Source organism: Camellia sinensis, chromosome 13, assembly GCF_055761805.1.
Source record: "Camellia sinensis isolate YWXY chromosome 13, ASM5576180v1, whole genome shotgun sequence".
NCBI classification, from domain to species: Eukaryota; Viridiplantae; Streptophyta; class Magnoliopsida; order Ericales; family Theaceae; genus Camellia; species Camellia sinensis.
This window is the reverse complement of record NC_138973.1, coordinates 116,332,760-116,351,961: the sequence shown is the minus strand read 5'-3', so window position 1 is coordinate 116,351,961 and position 19,202 is coordinate 116,332,760. Positions and strand designations below refer to the sequence as shown.

At 39.7% G+C, this 19,202-nt stretch overlaps 1 pseudogene across 2 annotated transcripts in view; it reads right to left on the bottom strand.

Moving 5' to 3' along the window:
* LOC114312419 (receptor-like protein Cf-9 homolog pseudogene) overlaps positions 1-19,202 on the bottom strand; it is a 64,682-nt pseudogene that overhangs the window by 42,169 nt on the left and 3,311 nt on the right. The window contains exon 2 of one of the 2 annotated variants that reach the window (XR_014349456.1): positions 14,892-15,260. The exons of the other annotated variant lie outside the window; for it this stretch is intronic. The product of XR_014349456.1 is annotated as a receptor-like protein Cf-9 homolog pseudogene, transcript variant X1 (transcript). Of the gene's footprint in view, positions 1-14,891; positions 15,261-19,202 lie in introns of those variants that run through there. 2 annotated transcript variants of the gene reach the window in all.

Here is a 19,202-nt window from a genome sequence, read left to right as displayed (position 1 = left end):
ATTTCATGCATGCATGCCTATATTGAGGAGTTTAAAGTTGTTTTCATGGAAAATTGTCACATGCATGTTCATATTTTTGCTAAGGACCATGAATTTATCTTGTTTTGAAAAGAATTGGCTCAGTTGAGCTAGCATTTGAAGCTTTGAAGTGTTCAAATTCTTGCATGTTCCATATTAGTCTTGTTCATGAAAATTGGTTTGAAATTGAGTTTAATTGAACTACCTTTGGGCTTTGATTTCTCAAATTAACCTTTGAAACATGTTATATTATGAGTTTTGAAGTGTTTTCCAAAAAATTAGCCCAAAAGGATCGAATTTAGTACATTAAAACTTGGTTTTGAGCTTGAGGTTCGAATTTGGAATTTTCAAATTTTGGACTCACGCTCGAGCGGAGTGACTAGCGCTCGAGCGTGAAATTCGTGCTTCCAGCACTTTACACTGTTTTACAGTCCGCTCGAGCGGGGTATTGGACACTCGAGCGAGGACTTGTGTCACACACTCGAGTGGGTATCGAGCGCCCAATCGAGCGTGATTTTCACACATCCAGTACTTTTTCAGTATGCTCGAGCGGGAAAGTTTACGCTCGAGCGGAGGCTTTTGTTTGCATGTTTGCCCGAGCTGGGAATCCCACGCTCGAGCGAGACCCCTGTTTTTGAAAATTTTGAAAATATTTTTAAAGTGCATCTTTGCATCCTCATTCCATTCTAGGCATTCTTAGGCCTAGTTTAAGGCATCTTGATGAGGATATTGAGGTAGAACCACACCGAGTCAAGATAGGGATTAAGTTATTATTTTCCCAACTGTGTAGCTTAGTGTGTGTTCATTCTGCAACTGTGTAGGATTGGCTTTCGGAGACGCGCTCTAGCTTATCTGTAGCCCAGAACTCTGTGAGTAACAATGTTGTAAAGATATGTTTGAAAATGAATATTTTCTGAATGATCAATTGAACTGTTTTCTGAACTGTTTACTGTTAACTGAATGAATGTTTGTCCTCTATTCTGAACTGTACTATGGCATCCTTAGCAACTACCGTTACTGTTACTGTTACTGCTACTGTTATAGAAATCTCTGTTGGTTCCCATGTTTGGAACCATTACTGATGGCCATCATTGACTGTTTGGTCTTACAAGACCTACTGTTTACTGTACTGTTCTGCTATTGGATGTACCACATATGATTGTTATGACTGAATGACTGATATACTGAATCAATCGACTGTTTTCTATACTGAAACAACATTCATTCTTAACCTCTTTACCCATTATTTTATTCACTGGGCTTTAGCTCACTGCTCATATATATATGTAGATGTACAAGCACCGGACCATTGCTAGAAGTATCAAGGTAAACTCCAGTTTTGTCAAGCCAACCACTGTGCCTCACTGCGAGGTTCCAAGCCTGTCAAGCCAGGGCTTTTAAGGTGTTTTAGTTCTCCCTTTTTGTATCTGTTATATAACTATTGTTTAGACTGAATGATGTTGCACTGTACTGTTAACAGGGATTAAGTCCCTGTCCTGAATGATTGTATATATTGTACATACTGTCTTGGTACTAATTGTATATGTGCACATGAATGATAAGTCTTTTTGCATACAGACTGTCACAGCTCATTGGACATTGTCTATTTACTGTTTTGGCTTCCGCCATGCCCCTGTACTCTGTATTATTGTTTGACTATTAAGCAGGCCTTCGGTAATCACGGATTACTGGCCGATTACGGTGCTAAACCCATAGGGGCGGGTTTGGGTTGTGACATAATCTAACCGGCCGAGCATCTTGGCCACATGCCAATTAAACTGTGCCACAGCCACTTCATGTACTGTTTTTTGACTTTTTAAATGGCCTACCTATCTAAACGGCCTATCATCTAGTCAGCAAGTATACAAAACGTTTTATCCAAAACAGCAACCAAATAATTCCGTTCATTAGTAACAGTAAAGTACAAAATTAATTTTCATTAAGTAAATTGGGCACAAATTGTAATAATTTTACATATGAAAATTACTAGACAACAAGCATAAAAAGCTAAAAATTGCATGCAAATCCTAAAACAAAAAACAAAAGCCGCCCAAATTAGTCCTCGGAGTCAGACTCAATTGCCTCAAATTTTTGAGGCTGGCTTCTTCAAATACTAACTTCAAAGCCTCATCAACCTCAGTTTCCGATTGGTCTGACTCGATGGCCTCAGCTATTTCCGGTCGCTCCGAATCTGATCCCTCGCGACCGATTTGCCTCAAATTTTTGAAATCAGTCAAGATAAGGGCGATAAGAAACTCCTCGCCCTCTGGAATTGGAATGTTCTCCGCCGCTGAAAAGGTTGTATAAGTTGGCTCGTAGCGGAGCAGAACGTGGGCTGCCCTCCCTTGCTTCTGAAGACTCGGTCGGTCGAAATACTTAAGCGCAGTCTTGATTTCCGAAAGGACGGCATCATCGGTCGATATTAAGACTTTCTTCAAATCGTTTCCTGCAAAAGCAAAACCATGAGGTCCCGAAAATAAAGTTTAATAAATATAGCAAGCAAATAAATAAAAGAAGATACTCGGCCACCTGGTTCGCCCCTCCGTCTAGGAATACGATCAAGGCGATCCTCACCTTTGCCTAATTCCCAGTTTCCTTGGACGACGACCATAACATCATTGACTCGCTTCCCAGAGCTGGAAAGCATAGTCACTAGTTGATGGTCGGTGTCTTTGGTCCTAAGGAAATAACGCCTGTGCCGACCAGAAGACTTGGCCAAGGCATTGCAATGCCGAATAGCGGGAATGCCAAGGTTAAGCCTAAGGCAGCGATTTAGTGCGATAATCCCCATCACGATCCTATAAAAGTTGACGTTGGGTTGGGAAGGGATTAACCCCCAATGGCAAAGCACGGCCCTAAGGAGATGGTGAAGGGGAAAACGGACCCCATCCTCTGCGATTGATAGAAGAGGGAAGACGATTGTGGTCTTATCAACCCTCTCCATATCGAGGGTGTCGTCTGCCACAAATGACAGACGAACATCATTAGGAATGGAAAAATGGCGTCAGAAGCCAGAAATTTGATCTGGTGAGAGGAGATCTTTTAAATGTTTCGCCATTCCCCCAGCTAATAGGATTATGCTAAGCCAAAAGAAAAACAAAGCAGAGAATGAGAGAACTTACAAGAGGCGAAGGAGATAGAGAAGAGTAGAAAGTTGCAGAGGTAGTTGGGAAAGCAATCCAGCAACGGGCGTCTAAAAGCATGTATGCATTTGAAAAGACGTCAAAATTTCAAATCGCAATAAATAGAAACGTACGAAGAGGCGGGAAGTTGAAAAGATAATCGGGAAGCGTGTGTACAGACATTTGCGTTGGAATACGGTCAGCCACTGAATTTCGGCTCTGACTCTTCAAGTTCGAAACCAAATATTCCAGCCAGCTGTCGTTAGTGGAGTGCTTGGGGGGCAATTGTGGGGGCCGAGAAGAGGGAGTCGCAGAGATTCCAGATAGTCAAATCTCGGAGAGTCGAGATTCAAGGCACTCGGCAATTGGCTCGCATGTTCAAATCCAACCCTATTCGGCCAAATAGCCGATTAGGCAAGTGAGGATCGGTCTATTATAAGATACGCCGAATATGAGTTGGAAATGGACCTAATCCCGAAGCCCATGGGAGAGAAGATATAAATAGAAGAACATCTGTCAGAAAGAGGTATGTGAGAATTATAGTGCTTAACTTAGAATATAAGTATTCTTGATGCGGTTACTGACTTGTCTGTCGGAGTGTATATTTCTTTTCAGGTGACCGGTAGAGGATCTCGAGCGTTCCCCAAGATCAGAAGAGTATTTCTAAACCACTTCTCCACACATATATATATATATATATATATATCACTTCGGGGACAAACGGGGCTGAAGCCGGGGCTTGGACACTTATCACCTTCCTCAGCCTGAAATTGATCGGGGGATTGATTTTTTAATATCATCCCCGTCTCGTTGGGGGTATTTTTTAGGAAAAAACTGTTCAAATTGAGGTCGAGGGATCGGGTCTCCATCGGGTCGGTTTCAAATTGCCATCCCTACGGTGGACCGAAAGCGTACCTTGATAGTCCACAAACCTAAAGCAAACAATATCAATATCATATAAATGGTGGGAACAAATTGTTAATATCATGAACTATATTTAAAGAATTCAAATTTTGTTTAAATCTTAAATTTAGGGAAATATTTAAAAATTAATAAGATAATCGAGAGCCTTTGATAAATCAATCAGTGCAAACAAAACACATAAAGAGTCGTAGTTATAAGCCATAATCACTATGGTAGTCCACAAATTATTATTGGCCAATATTCAAAATAGGGTGGGGATTTTAGGTCACAAAAATCACTAGAATAACTTTTATTTTATTTTATTTTTGTCATGGAGTTAGTAATATGTGGCATGCAGATTGCTACTATGATTTGCGAATAAACATTGTGGATTGCAAGAGAGCTTGAATCCAATGGTTTTCCACTTCAATTCTCTACGATCCTATTTGTTTAAGTAGATTGGATTTATGGGATTAACATTTTTAGGTCAGTCCTAGGATTATTTATCATTTTGGATTGTTAATCTTGTCAAATGTTTGGATTGATACAGGATAATACGATGAGATTGATAGTCTGAACATCTCCTTAGTTCTCTATTTTGTATAAGGGATACTATGTCTTTATGTATTTTATTAGATTATTAGTCTAATCCCATAGCGAAGTCCATCCAAACAAATATGCCCTAAATGTAAAACTAGCAAGCACCTGGAGCTTTGCATACCATTTAGTTTCTAAGTTAGTGTTCGATATAGTGAAATAAATGTTGGAATGGTATGATTATTCCATCGAAATCCTTATTTCCAAATTTGATTCAGAAAAAAAAAATGTATTGCAAATAAAATCACTATTTACCAATTTAGAAAAGGATAAACGATAGTTTTAATCTCTAAAGTATGTGTTTCTTGTCATTTTAATCCTTTAAGTTTCAATTTTGTCATTTGATCCTAGGTCTAATGTTCGTCTATTTTGATAACAAGAGTATAGATAAAAGACAGCTTTAGTTCCAAAATATGTGTTCCTTATCATTTTAGTCTCTTGAGTTTCAATTTTGTCATTTTGGGAATTGAAGACCAAAATGACAAAATTGGAACTTAAGGCTTTGTTTAGTTCATGGAATTGGAAAGAGATTTGGAAAGAAAAAAGGAAAGGGTGTGTGAACTATAGGTGAAATGTAGTTATATTTCATTCATATTTCACATATATTTTCCCTTTTCCTTTTTAAATCCCTATCCAAATCCTTAAACCAAACACAACGTAAAAGAATAAAATTGGCATTTATTCAAAGATAAAATACTTTTTTCTGTAATCAATCTAGACGAACGTTAAATATAGAACCAAATTGATAATTTTGAGAACTAAAATAACAAAATTGAAATTTAAGGGACTACATAAAAGAAATGCATTACTTTATAGACAAAAACTGCCTTCTATTCTTAAAAAAATGACTATTTTATTAGGTGATCAATGAATAGTCATTCTATAGTACCCAAAATCATTTTAGAGCTCGTTTGGAAAGTGGGTTGGCTTTTTGGCTTTTTGGCTTTTTTAGCCTAGGGCTAAAAAGCCTGGTTTGGGAAGGGTTTTTGGCTTTTGGCTTTTTTGGTTTTTTAGATTTTTTTGCGAGAGAAAGAATGTAATGATTATGGATTGGATGTGATATTTTGTCTTATTGGGCTAAAAAGCCTATTTTGTTTTTTGTGACTATTTTAGCCAAAAATGCCTCCAAACTAACTTCCCAAATGAATTAGAAAATACTATGGTGTTTACTCTTTAAAAAGTGTATATCATATATATTTTATAATTAAATAAAAAAATGACATAATTTTAGATTTTCTGAGTTATTATAACTAAAGAAAATAAATATAATAACTAAATACAAAATGAGGTATAACTAAATATTTCATGAGTTATAATTAAAATAATATCATAATTAAAAAAGGAAACGATATAACTAAGGATGAATATGGTACACCCTTTCAAAGGTGTGTATATTAAAATTTCACGATGAACTATTCTAAATATGTGAAATATCTATGCCAGATGAGAGGGTAATTTATATGAAAATTGGGCCGAGCTGGGTAATGGGCCGTTATGGGCCACAGTGCGAAGGGCTGAGTAAAAAGGCCATGAAGTTACTCCGGCCCAAGAGAGGTGTAAAGTTACTCCGGTCCCAAGGAGGTTAGCTCGGTCACCATACTAAAACTTATACCGGTTATGGCGCAGTATGGTTTGCTCGGTCTAAACCTTGCTAAAAGTTAGCTTGGTTTAGACCTACCACGGTTTGTATAGGAGGAACTGAACTAAGGATAGTTCGGTCTGTTCTACAGCTAAGCATAGCCATGCGTACCTCGGCCACATTGGAGTCCGACCATGGTAAAACCATCTCACTTGGTTTAAACAGTGAAGGGGGTGTTGAAGGATAGGCACTATCTTTCAGGAGTATGAATCCTAGGAGGACTCTACATGGAGGAGTAAGAGTCCTACTTGGATTATGCCACACAGAACCTATAAAAGCTCACCAATATCACCTATGGAGAGGTAGCACAACTTTGATTCTCGAATACACAGAGCTTTTGTCTATTTGTTTATTTTGCTGACTTAGGCATCGGAGAGGTATCCGGCACACACCCGCTGGCTAGCTCACGTTTGTGTTCTCAGGGAGTAAAGCGACGTCGTACGGAGGAGCACGAACTTGATCAACAGGATTATACGAGAAGGTTTATTTCTTTCCCGTACAATTGGCGCCGTCTGTGGGAAACTTAGACTAGAACAAAACCTCTTGATCAAGCTTTACCTCTTGAGGAGCAATGGCGCACAATGAAGATCTACCGTAGTCCGCCGTCAACGGACAAACACCAGAAGGGGGTGCAAGGCGCGAAGGCCTACCTTCTGTCCCTCCTATGGCGGACTTGGAGCCTCAGCGACAAAACCCCAGGAGGGATGCAAGGGGGAGGAGGCGGACTAACAGCCCCCATCACACTCGTTCAGAAAGTCCTGAAAGACAAAGACGGAGGATTGATCCTCAAACTTTGGAAGACTGTGTGAAGGAGCAGGACGAACTGATACGACGAATGGCGGCGGACATGGAGTCCATGAAGCGCCAAATAAAAGGAAAAGAAGTGGCGACAGGAGAGGGGCGCAAAAGCAAGACACCCCCTAGCCACTCAAAAGACCATGGTAGGCGTACCACACCATTACAAACAGAAAGTAGAAGCCCCAGGACAGGCGATAGTCAATCCAGAACTTCCAGGACTCGTTGCTCCAGATCTGCGAAAACGAGGACGGAGAAGTCATATACTGAGGGAAGCACCTATCGGCCCTCACGCACGCACCAGACATCACCCAGGCAGTCGGAGATGCCTAGATCGTCCGACTTGCGAACTATGCTAGAAGAGAGGGCGCGATGGAAGGAGGACACCAGGGCACGCGACCCTCACAGAGTTTCTGCCCTTCAGCAGTTGGCTCCTCGGACGCATGGAAGCGTCGAGGTCGAAATGCCATTACCACGCCCTGCCTACGAACCAATAGACAAAACATTAGCGAGGCTGCAGACCTCATCGTTCGTCCCGGCAATTGAAAATGCGCCCCTACCTACAGGCTTCCTTCAGCCCAAATTCACTACGTACGAGGGGAAGACGGACCCCTACATTCACCTAAGCTACGTCCGCCAGGTTATGGCGGTATATCGACGAAACGAGGCTTTAATGTGCATCCTCTTCCCGTCAAGCCTTGGCGATCTAGGCTTGACTTGGTTCGAAAAACTTCCAGAAGGCAGCATAGCCTCCTGGGCACAATTGGCGGAGGCGTTCGTCACAAGGTTCAGAACGAACACCAAAACCCCGGTGGAGATTGACCAACTACTCTCCATCGACATGGGCGAAAAGGAGACACTAAGATCCTACAATAGTCGCTACTGGGAAACATTCAACCAGATTGGGGACTGCCCCACCAATCTCGCCATTGCACAGTATAAAAGAGGCCTCCCAGTTGGGAACAGACTAAGAGACTCAATCACCATGACACCACCCCTCACCATGGAGGCCTTGATGGAAAGAGTGCATCAGCACATCAGGGTGGAAGGAGATAGCGCTCGTGCCAAAACAAAATCTGGCACGACCACAGTACCAGAGAAAAAAGCCTCAGCAAAGGTCAATACGGTAGACCGTCCGAGCAAAAACGGACGAGGCAGGCGGGACAGTGGAGAGGACCAGGATAAAAGATGGCTGAGAGTCCGCACTGCCATTACTATGGTATTCAAAAAGCCAATCTATCAGATTCTAAGCGAGATACGCGATGAACCTTTCGTCAAATGGCCTGCCAAGCTAGGAGAGGCCCAGAAAGACTACGGCGAAAGATCGCGATGCACCTTCCACAAAGAAAAGGGGCACCGCACTGAAAATTGTACACCATTGAAACAGCATTTAGAGGAGTTGGTGGCAACCGGTCACCTGGATAAATACATTGAAGGAGGGACGCAACCAGCCCCCCAGGACCACAATAACCCCAATAGAATGCCAATTGACGCCCCACCTCAAGGCGTGATCAATGTGATACATGGAGTGTTCCAACCTGAGCGTGTATGTGAGCTCAGAGGGTCGATCAAGAAGGCCGAGCACTTAAGGGAGATACTAAGCGCTCAACCTACCATCAAAAAGGGGAGAACAGACCCTATGAATGTCATCTCCTTTTCAGAGAAAGACTTGGAAAGAATATATTGCCCTCACAACGATGCACTAGTCGTCACCCTCCGTATCAAGGATTATGACGTCAAGCGAATATTAATAGACCAAGGTAGCTCGTGTGAGATAATGTACTACAACACCTTCAAGCAACTGAAATTGGAGGACAAAGACTTGGCACCAGCTGTATCCCCCCTGATCGGATTCAACTCAATGCCAGAATGGCCAGTCTGTAAGATCATCCTTCCAGTTAGGGCAGGAAGCGTAACAAAACAAGTGGAATTTTGGGTGTTGAAAGTCCCTTCCACTTACAACATAATTTTGGGAAGAACATGGCTGCATGCCATGCGAGCGGTAGCTTCATCCTATCATCAAGTAATGCGATTCCCCAACGAAGACGGAGTAATTGAGGAGGTCTATGGAGACCAAATTATGTCCAAACAATGCTTTGTCACGGTTAATGGTAGCCGCGCTGCCAAGGGATATGTTCATTCGGTAGAAGAACCTGAGAGCAATGAACTATTTGCAGATGTCGGCAAAGCAGCCGATCAAAAAGCGGTGGAAGACTTGGTAAAGGTAAGTATAGATGAAAAGAACCCAGATAAGTTCTTTTTGCTCGGTTCGTCATTGTCCAGCACTGAGAGATTAGAGGTCTTGGAATTTTTGACCTCTAACATCGAAGTGTTCGCCTAGACACCATACGACATGCCAGGCATTGATCCCAACTTCATCTGTCACCAACTCAATGTCCACCCATCAGCCAGACCAATCATTCAGCGCACACGCAGATCAGCACTCCACCACGTCGAGATAGTGGCGGAAGAAGTGGGAAACCTGCTGGAGGCAGGAGCAATTAGAGAAGTACACTACCGTAGATGGATTTCCAACACGGTTGTGGTGCCAAAAAAGAATGGCAAATGGCGTGTCTGCGTCGACTATAAGACAGTCAACAAAGCATGCCCAAAGGACAGTTTCCCCCTACCACGGATAGATTAACTGGTAGACCTAACAGCGGGACACAACCGACTTAGCTTTCTTGATGCGTACAGAGGCTACCATCAGATTGCCATGTACGAACCAGACCAGGAGGTCACATCCTTTACAACTCCAAGAGGATTGTATTGCTATAAGGTCATGGCCTTTGGCCTAAAAAACGCAAGGGCAACATTCCAAAAAATGGTCACCAAGATGTTTGAGCCGTTGTTGGGCAAAACAATGGAAGCATAAATCGACGACATGGTGGTCAAGAGCAAGGAAGAGAATGACCATCTGAAGGACCTAGGTGAGATGTTCCAGATTCTGAAGAGGCACAAGTTGCGCCTTAATGCATCAAAGTGCGCATTCGGTGTAGGATCTGGCAAATTCCTGGGCTTCCTGGTGACCAACCGGGGTATTGAGGCAGACCCCTCTCAGATTAAAGCAATTCAGGATCTAGAGAGGCCTAACTCCGTAAAAGAAGTGCAGCATCTCACCGGCATGGCAACTGCACTCAACCGATTCATTAGCCGGTCATCAGACAGACTACGACCATTCTTTCAAGCATTGAAGACCAAATTCGAGTGGGACGAAGAATGCGACCGCGCTTTGGAAAGCTTGAAAGAATACATATCTTCTCCACCATTGCTGGCGACCCCAATACCTGGAGAAGAACTCTTCCTGTACCTGGCAGTCTCTCAGCGTGCAATTAGCGCAGTGTTGGTCCATGCGGAAGGAATCCAACATCTGCCCATCTATTATGTCAGCAAGACATTGCTGGGCGCCGAAACAAGGTACTTGCCACTGGAAAAACTGGCATTGGCCTTGATGATGGCCTCAAGGAAGTTGTCACACTACTTTCATACCCACACCATAGTCGTCCTAACAGCTTTCCCATTAAAAGCTTTGTTTGAGAGGGCGAACTTTTCTGGGCGAATCTTGAAATGGGCAGTAGAGTTGGGACAATTCGACATCAAGTTCCAACCCAGAACCGCAATAAAAGCCCAAGCTTTGGCAGACTTTGTTGCAGAATTTATCCCAGGAAGTCATCATATCTGCCCAGTCGACCTGACTGATTCAACCGAACTAGAGATGGAAGTTGACGCCGGAATAGCGCAACCCCGGGTGCAGAATACTCAGTCAGACCCCAAGGCAGACCAAAGTAAAGAGGACAAGGAAGAAGCGAACCATGTTGCACCAAGCCAAGACTCACCAACAAATAAAGACTTGGTTCAATCAGATAACAAGGGGCAGACAGCAAGCATGGACCTTGAAGAAAACACCAGGAACATTCTTGACCCCACGACATCATCTGATCCCTCCACTTGTTGGAAATTATTCGTTGGAGAGATGTGGAAGCTCTTTGTGGACGGAGCATCCAACCAGCATGGTGCAGGACTTGGCATAGTCCTCATCTCACCAAACGGCCTGGTTATAGAGCAAGCGGTCAACCTTGGTTTCCCAGCATCAAACAACAAAAACAAGGTAGGTTTGAGTAAGCTTACCAGGACAAGAAAAGATGAGAGAAACGGCAGCACAGCCATGAAGCTTCTTCGAAAACAGATTGTAGAACTCAGCAAGTTCAGAAGCTCAGGAACGAGAGGGAGAGAAGAGGAAGTGAATAAGTACAGTGCTTTGATCCAAAATGAAGAGTTTTTTTGATACAATGGGACAAAGGCGGGAACTGTTCAAATTACGCGAGGTACGAGGGCGGCATGACAACTGCCTTTAGCTAATCAAAGCGTGCCACGTGTCATTGAAATAAGAATCGATTCAGTTGCTGTGATTGAAGGGACGTTTTGACCGGACAAGCTGAGCCCGGTATGGAATTTAGTTCGGCGAAAGAGCTTAAGAGTTTTTTACTCGGCTGGAAGGACTAAAAGGGTTTAGTTCGGCTAAAAAGGCAGAAACTTTTTTTTAGCTCGGCTGGGTACTGGTAATCCCTATCATGCTGCGCAGATGGAATTAAGGGACAATTGAGAGGGTAATTTATATGAAAATTGGGCCGAGCTGAGTAATAGGCCGTTATGGGCCACAGTGCGAAGGGCTGAGTAAAAAGGCCATGAAGTTACTTCGGCCCAAGAGAGGTGTAAAGTTACTCTGGCCCAAGAGAGGTGTAAAGTTACTCCGGTCCCAAGGAGGTTAGCTCGGTCACCATACTAAAACTTATACCGGTTATGGCGCAGTATGGTTAGCTCGGTCTAAACCTTGCTAAAAGTTAGCTCGGTTTAGACCTACCACGGTTTGTACAGGAGGAACTGAGGTAAGGGTAGTAAAAGGACGAACCGAACTAAGGATAGTTCGGTCTGTTCTACAGCTAAGTATAGCCATGCGTACCTCGGCCACATTGGAGTCCGACCATGGTAAAACCATCTCACTTGGTTTAAACAGTGAGGGGGGTGTTGAAGGATAGGCACTATCTTTCAGGAGTATGAATCCTAGGAGGACTCTACATGAAGGAGTAAGAGTCCTACTTGGATTGTGCCACACGGAACCTATAAAAGCTCACCAATATCACCTATGGAGAGGTAGTACAACTTTGATTCTCGAATACACAGAGCTTTTGTCTATTGGTCTATTTTGCTGACTTAGGCATCGGAGAGGTATCCGGCACACACCTGCCGGCTAGCTCACGTTTGTGTTTTCAAGAAATAAAGAGACATCGTACGGAGGAGCACGAACTTGATCAACAGGATTATACGAGAAGGTTTATTTCTTTCCCGTACACCAGACAATTGACAGTTTGGTTAAGGAAGGGGATATGAGTGCAATATATTTAGTTAAATCTACAGTCGACAAATATTTTTAAGTAAAAGAGTTGACTATGAAACTAAACTATGCCTAAATCTAATTGGGTGAATTATAATACACCTCCTGAGGCTTATTTATAATACGGATTGTCCTCTGTAATTTTAAAAATTATAAATATTTTATTATTACAATTTTTTATTTAACAAAATTAATAGAAAAATAAAAATTTTAACTGTTCTCCAATCCAAATAAAATTAACTAAATTGTTAATTTGAATATATTTATGATATTATTAAAAACTGTTAATTAACTTGATAATTTATTAATAAAAGGGTCATTTATTATGCGATCAGAAAGCTGAAGAGACATGATGTAATTTTTAAAACTACAAAAGATAATTTATATTTGAAGCAAAATTTAAAGGGTCCATTTGTAATTTACCCAATCTTGTTTTATGAATACAAAGCTCAACGGAAGAACAAAGAAATTTATCCATGTTCTCTTGTTCGAACCTTGAACATATCCTTGTAATTAGAGGTGGCAAAAGGCGGGTATAAGCGGGTTAAAATAGGTTATGCATTTAAAGCAATCTAACCAAATCCATTCATTTAATAAATGGGCTCCAACATGTTGAGTTAAATTAGATACGGGTTAGACGAATGAATCCAACAAACTCATTTATTTCCATGCTTTTATTTTTCTATTTTTCTTTTTAAAAAAAAAATATTTTAAGAGAAAATTATTAAAAGGTCCAATCTAAAGAGGGTATAAAGCATTAAGTCTAGTGAATATCTTTTGTTGGTGAGAGATCCACAATTTATGAAATAATTTGATGAGAAATCCTTTTATTGTTTTGGAAGACATTTTATTTCCAATTTTACCCCTTATCTATCTATTTAATTTTTTTTGACTATTTTTTCAAATAGTTTTTTATCTGTTTAATTTTTTGAATATTTGTTCAATTTTTTGCCCTTATCTGTTCAAATATATGTCCACATTTTATTATCTGTTAAGATTATCTTTTCAAAAAATTCTATTGGTTGAAATTCCTATCTGTTGAGATTTTATTTGTTCAAATTATCTTTTTAAAAAAAATTCTTTCTGTTGAAATTATTTGTTAAAAAATTTATCTGTTCAAATTCTCCCTATCTCTCTTCCTACTATCTATACAAATAAAATTCAAATTCAACAACAACAACATTTTTTTTTATCTGTTCACTGATTAAAGAACACAAGACCAATTGAAAACTATTTGTTCACTTCAAACATATCTGTGTTTGTGATATGTTCAATATCATCTTCTTCATAGCACAAACAAAAACAAAAGAAAAAAAATTTAAACATATATAATTACAACAACAACAACAACCAAGATAAAAAAAAAATAACAAAAAAATTAATTATATGATAAAAAAAAATTTGATAGTTATTCATCCATTGTAACAAGTCTGAGTCCATAACAAATTTTGAACAATCCATTTTAATAGATCTGGGTCACTCAAGATCAAAAGCTCCAATTTTGAACATCCATTTAAAAATATCAAATCTTAGTCAACCCAGATCAAAATATTAGATCTTAGTCTCGGATCAAAATATCAGACTCATACAAACAAACAAATTTGTGCTATGTACCATCAAACCCTAGATTTCTCACCATGAAATCATTTTTCTAATCTTGTGTATTGGACTCAAATAAAGAATACTTGAATGTTCTTTATTATTTGCAAACCTAAGATTTCTCACCATGAAATAAGAAAATTATTTGAAAGGAATGAGAGAGAGAGAGAGTGATAGAGAGTGTTTGACTTCATTTTTATACTTTTGTTGTGTGTTGCACACTCTCTTTTCAATAGATAACAACGATGTGGTCAGCGGCAGTGGACGACAGTGGACAGTAGATGGTGGACGACAGATAAGGACAACGAAAGAGGAGGGTGTGAGGTCTGAGATTTGAGAAGACTGAGAGAGAGAGAGAGAGGGATTCTATGGTATGGTTAGTGGCAACGGATGACGACGGAGGAAGAGGGTGTAAGAACTAAGATCTGAGAGGATTGAGAGGCGGTGGTTCACAGATGTTATATTTTAGAGAGAGAGAGAGGAATAGTTATAGAGAGATGGGATACAATATATATATACACATATACACGGGTATTTTGGTCATTTCGTCTAGACATGTCTTTATTGCCAAAGTATTTTAGAGTGCACTTTTGGCCAAACAAAATTAAAATTTGGATTTATAGATCAAGTGCCCTTATTTTAAACAAATTACTTTTTTTTTTATTTAAAAAAATTACTTATTTTTTTAAATATATTATTTTTTTATGACGACGAAGGGGGTGTCGAAGCACAAGTGGCGGTGGTAGAGTAGTGGCGGTGGTGGAGTGGCGACGATAGTGATGGTGATGGTGGTGGTGTGGTGGCGGTAGTAGTGGAGGAGGAGGTGGTGTTGGTGGTGTGTCGACGGCGTTGGTGGAGTGGTAGTTGTAACGCCTCAATTTTATTACCCAAATGATAATACAACAATCATGGCTCTTCAAGGTAAATCTGGAAATAAATCTCCACACTTGCATTACATGATACAAATAGTCTTCATGCGATAACACATTCACTTCAAATCAAATAACATAAACAAATAAATACCCTCATGGGTTTACAAGTTCCCAAGGCTTCAGCCCGGTTACACAAATTGGTTATTCAAACCACACAAATATAGCCCTTGGCTTACAAAACAGAGTCACGCAAAATGAGAGCATTGTGCTCCCAACACACACACTTCCACGCCCTTAGTTGGGCGGATTCACCACGTCTTTTCCTGCACAAAATCCCATAGGGTGGGCATAAAACCCAGTAGAGAATTCTTAATAAAGTACATACATTTTACACAAGTCTCAAGAGATGAATGCATATGCCATGTCATGCCCTTTTGAAAATAAAACACATCTTCATTTATTTGAAAACTATCATGCTTAATGATGCCATGCAATTTCAACTGTTCAACATTTATCAATTTTGTTCAAGGGGTGGTAAATACAACTCTGGTAATCCCTAGGTACGTGTCTGCAAGTAGCCTATACAAGTACTACCAATTTGTTATTTTTACCGATATTAACTGGAAGGCTCGACACCTATCCGCACGAGTTTTCGGTCTTTCACCTCGGACACTTAGGCCAACTTATCAATTTCGTCTACACCACCTTTCAAGACTTACCATCGTACTAACCCCAAAATCATTTCATGAAAACCCGTTTTCTAATATTCTTTTCTCAATGCCAGGTTTTCAAATCAACGTTCAAAGCTCAACATAATCAAATGAATTGGTATGCCCATGAAATGATTAAATGTAATACAATGTTTCTTCCATTTTCAATACTTCCGCACAATAATTCCATTGTGAACAAATCTCCCATTTCTCTTTTCAAAACAATAATATCACAAGATGAACATATAAACTTTGATTTCCAATCCATCCAAGAAATAACATAATTTCCACATTTAGGGCATTTTCAATAATTTAGTCATTTCAAGACTGCAACAACATTCTAAATAACAACTTCAAATATCAAACTCTTCATATTTCATGAAACTCATCATTTGTATAATACAAATCAAGCTTTTCCAAAACATTCCTTCATTTTAACCTCCAACGAAAATATGGCTATTTTATTTATAAAATCTCAGCATCTTTTTATAACTCAAACTTCTAGGCTTTCTCACCAAAACAAACCATCTCCAAGATACTTGAAGAAATCTCCCCAAAACAACTTCCATCAACCATTATAGTTCAAAACCATAAATTTCTATTTTTAGAAGGAAAAAGAAAGTAAACCCACTTTCAACATCACTCATCTTCTTGGATCGAAAATCAATTTTCAAAACAAATCAAAGGATGATTTCAAAAATCATCTAGATCTTGCAAAAATATATATATATATATATATAACTCAAATAAAATCCCTACCTCAAGTTTGAAGAAGAAACGAGTTGAAACTCCAAAATCAACAATGCCTAAACTCGATCTTTACCGCACACAACAAAGCCCTCAAGATGATTACCAACTTTGATGAAGAAACAATGGCAAAACTCTAATGGATCTTGAGAAATCAAGGTTTTTGATCTAGTTTCTGTAGAGAAGTGTAGAGAAATGTAGAGAAATGTAGAGAGAATGGAGAGGAAATGTTTTTAGAGAGAAAGAGATACAACAAGAATGAGATACACTCAGCCTAAAGAGAGAAAAGAAGCAAAAATTTCGGATCTACCTACCACTGCACCTCGCTCCCGCACTTGCCTTTTTAGCAGTGTACAAGCTGCTCTCCCCTGAAATCCCTACGTGCGGCTTGCCCTCCTGCTCGATCCCCGCCCTACTCAGTGAAGTGGCAAAACATGAAAGAATTAACTTCTGATACAACTCTGCAAGGTACAATTCGGGTTGGATTCGCATCTAAAGGTTTGGAGACATTACCTGTTCCAAACACACCGCTACAACTCGATAACCAAAATAAGAGAAATACAAGGAAACTAAGATACGTAACACCGTTCAAAACCATACCAACCCGAGCCGGAACACTACAAAGAGACGGGTCAAAATCGGGATCACTACGGTAGTAGTGGTAATGGTGGTGATGGTGGTGGATTGGTAGTGGTAGAGGGGAGGTGGTGCGTCGGTAGCGGCGGCGGTGGTGGAGTAGTGGTAGTGGAGGATGAAGAGATGGTGGTCATGGTAGTGGTGGTGGTGGTGGTGGTGGTGGTAGAGAAATAGAGGTAGTGGTGGAGTAGTAGTGTAGAGGAGGTGGTGATGGAGTGGCGAGGGTGATAGGGTGGGGGTGGGGGTGGTGTGTCAGTGTTGGTGGTGGCGGCGACGGATTAACGGTGGTAGTAAAGAGGGTGGTGGTGGTGGTGGTGGTGGTGGTGATGCTAGTGAAGTGGCGGTAGTGGAGGTGGATTGGTGGTAGAAGTGGTGCCCATTTAGATCGGCTTAAATGGGTACCCATGTCCAACCCATGTAAACCCAATTTTAATTGGATTGACAATGAGCAACCCGTTTAAGCTTATTTATTGATTGAGTAGGTCTATATAAGTTTTAAATAAGTATAATTAGATAGGCTCATCATGGGTTTGGGTTGAGTTTCCTAGATCTACTTGTAATCAATACTCATATTTGAGTGGGTGGTTCTATTTGCATCCAAAAAATTATTCAATATGTTATATTTGAGTGAGTGATTCTATTTGCACTTAAAAAATTGTTTAGTATGCCCAATTTCTTTGTACTCTCTATCAAATTATTTAGGATAATAATTTACTCTCAGTACACTATATTTTTTTCACAAATTATCCTTCAGGATGATATAATAATTCGTGATACACTCAAATAATAAACAAATCAATTCAAAAAAGACTTCCTTCCTTTCTTCATCTCTTCTGAGCTATGGTACTCCTCCACTCTCATCAATGACAAATACTGAAGAAGAAGAAGATGAAAAGTAGGTACGAAGAATGGAGGCAATACAAACCCACCAAGTCATTACTTGCCTTTGTACTACCTAGATTCAATAGAGACGATGTGGACTTTGTTGGTTCCACTAATTGTGGTGGCTAACGTGGGTATGTTCGTTCCTATCATGTTCGTGAACAATTTCCCTAAAAATAATTTTGGTTTTGAAGGGGGTTGTGTTGCCAAATTTCTCGATAGATTCTCATTCGAGCCTCTCAGGGGAAACCCTCTCTTCAGCCCCTCTTCTTCTACATAATGTTTTCTTACCTACCCATTTTGGAAAACTATGTTAATTGTTGTTATTTTGAATCTGGTTTTGGTGTGATTCATTGATATGCTCATCAACTTTTGTTGAAATTTCTAGTTAAGAGAATCCATTCCAATTGCAGATTGAAGAGAGAGAAGATTTGTAGAGACATAAAGTGGAGAAGGAGATTGAAGAGAGATAGAAGGTTTGTGAGTTTGTAGAGAGAAAGAGAGGAGAAGAAACAATAATGTTGATGATAATGGTGAGTTTTTGTGGGGTGGATTAGAGTTTTGGAGTGAAGAAAAAGATGAAGGGAAAATAATTGAAACTTAAGGAAGAAGACGAAAATGTTTGAATATGAAGAATACATATTAGTGATTAGGGTATACCATGAGGGGGGGAGGGGGGAAAAAGAAAGAAAGAAAAGTTAGAGTTTAATGTGTATTGTCCTGATTAGTAAATTTATATTAGGGTATATATACTTTAATAGAAAATTTAAAATTTTAGTTTCTATTATATAATAAAATCTAAAATTTCAAAATTTTAGTTAAATGTACTGAGTAACTATTTGGATATAAATAATCACCTTATTTGACTTTATGTAGAATAAATTTATAAAGAAAAAAAAAAAAAAAAGGGCAGATCACAGCTCTTTTCATTCAAATATTTTAGGCATATAATACATGTATCTGAACATTAATAAAAGGTGGAAAATGAGGTGAATTATTGGTCTATGAAGATTGGCTCCTTCTAAAGGTGAACTATGCAGATTTCCGAAGTCACCAAACAAAATTTTGCAGCGAATCAATAATCAAGATGATCTGGATGTATAGCATAAAGTAAACAAAATAAAATTGTAGTAATCTACTTAAACTATTTGGCAAAATATATCAAGATTGACCAATAGAAAATCCAATCATATAGTTTATTTCAGTACAAAACTAGCTTTTGAAACTAACTGCATTAACATTAGCAACGGTTTAATAGCTAATCACAGCAAAACAAATTTTTTATTTTGG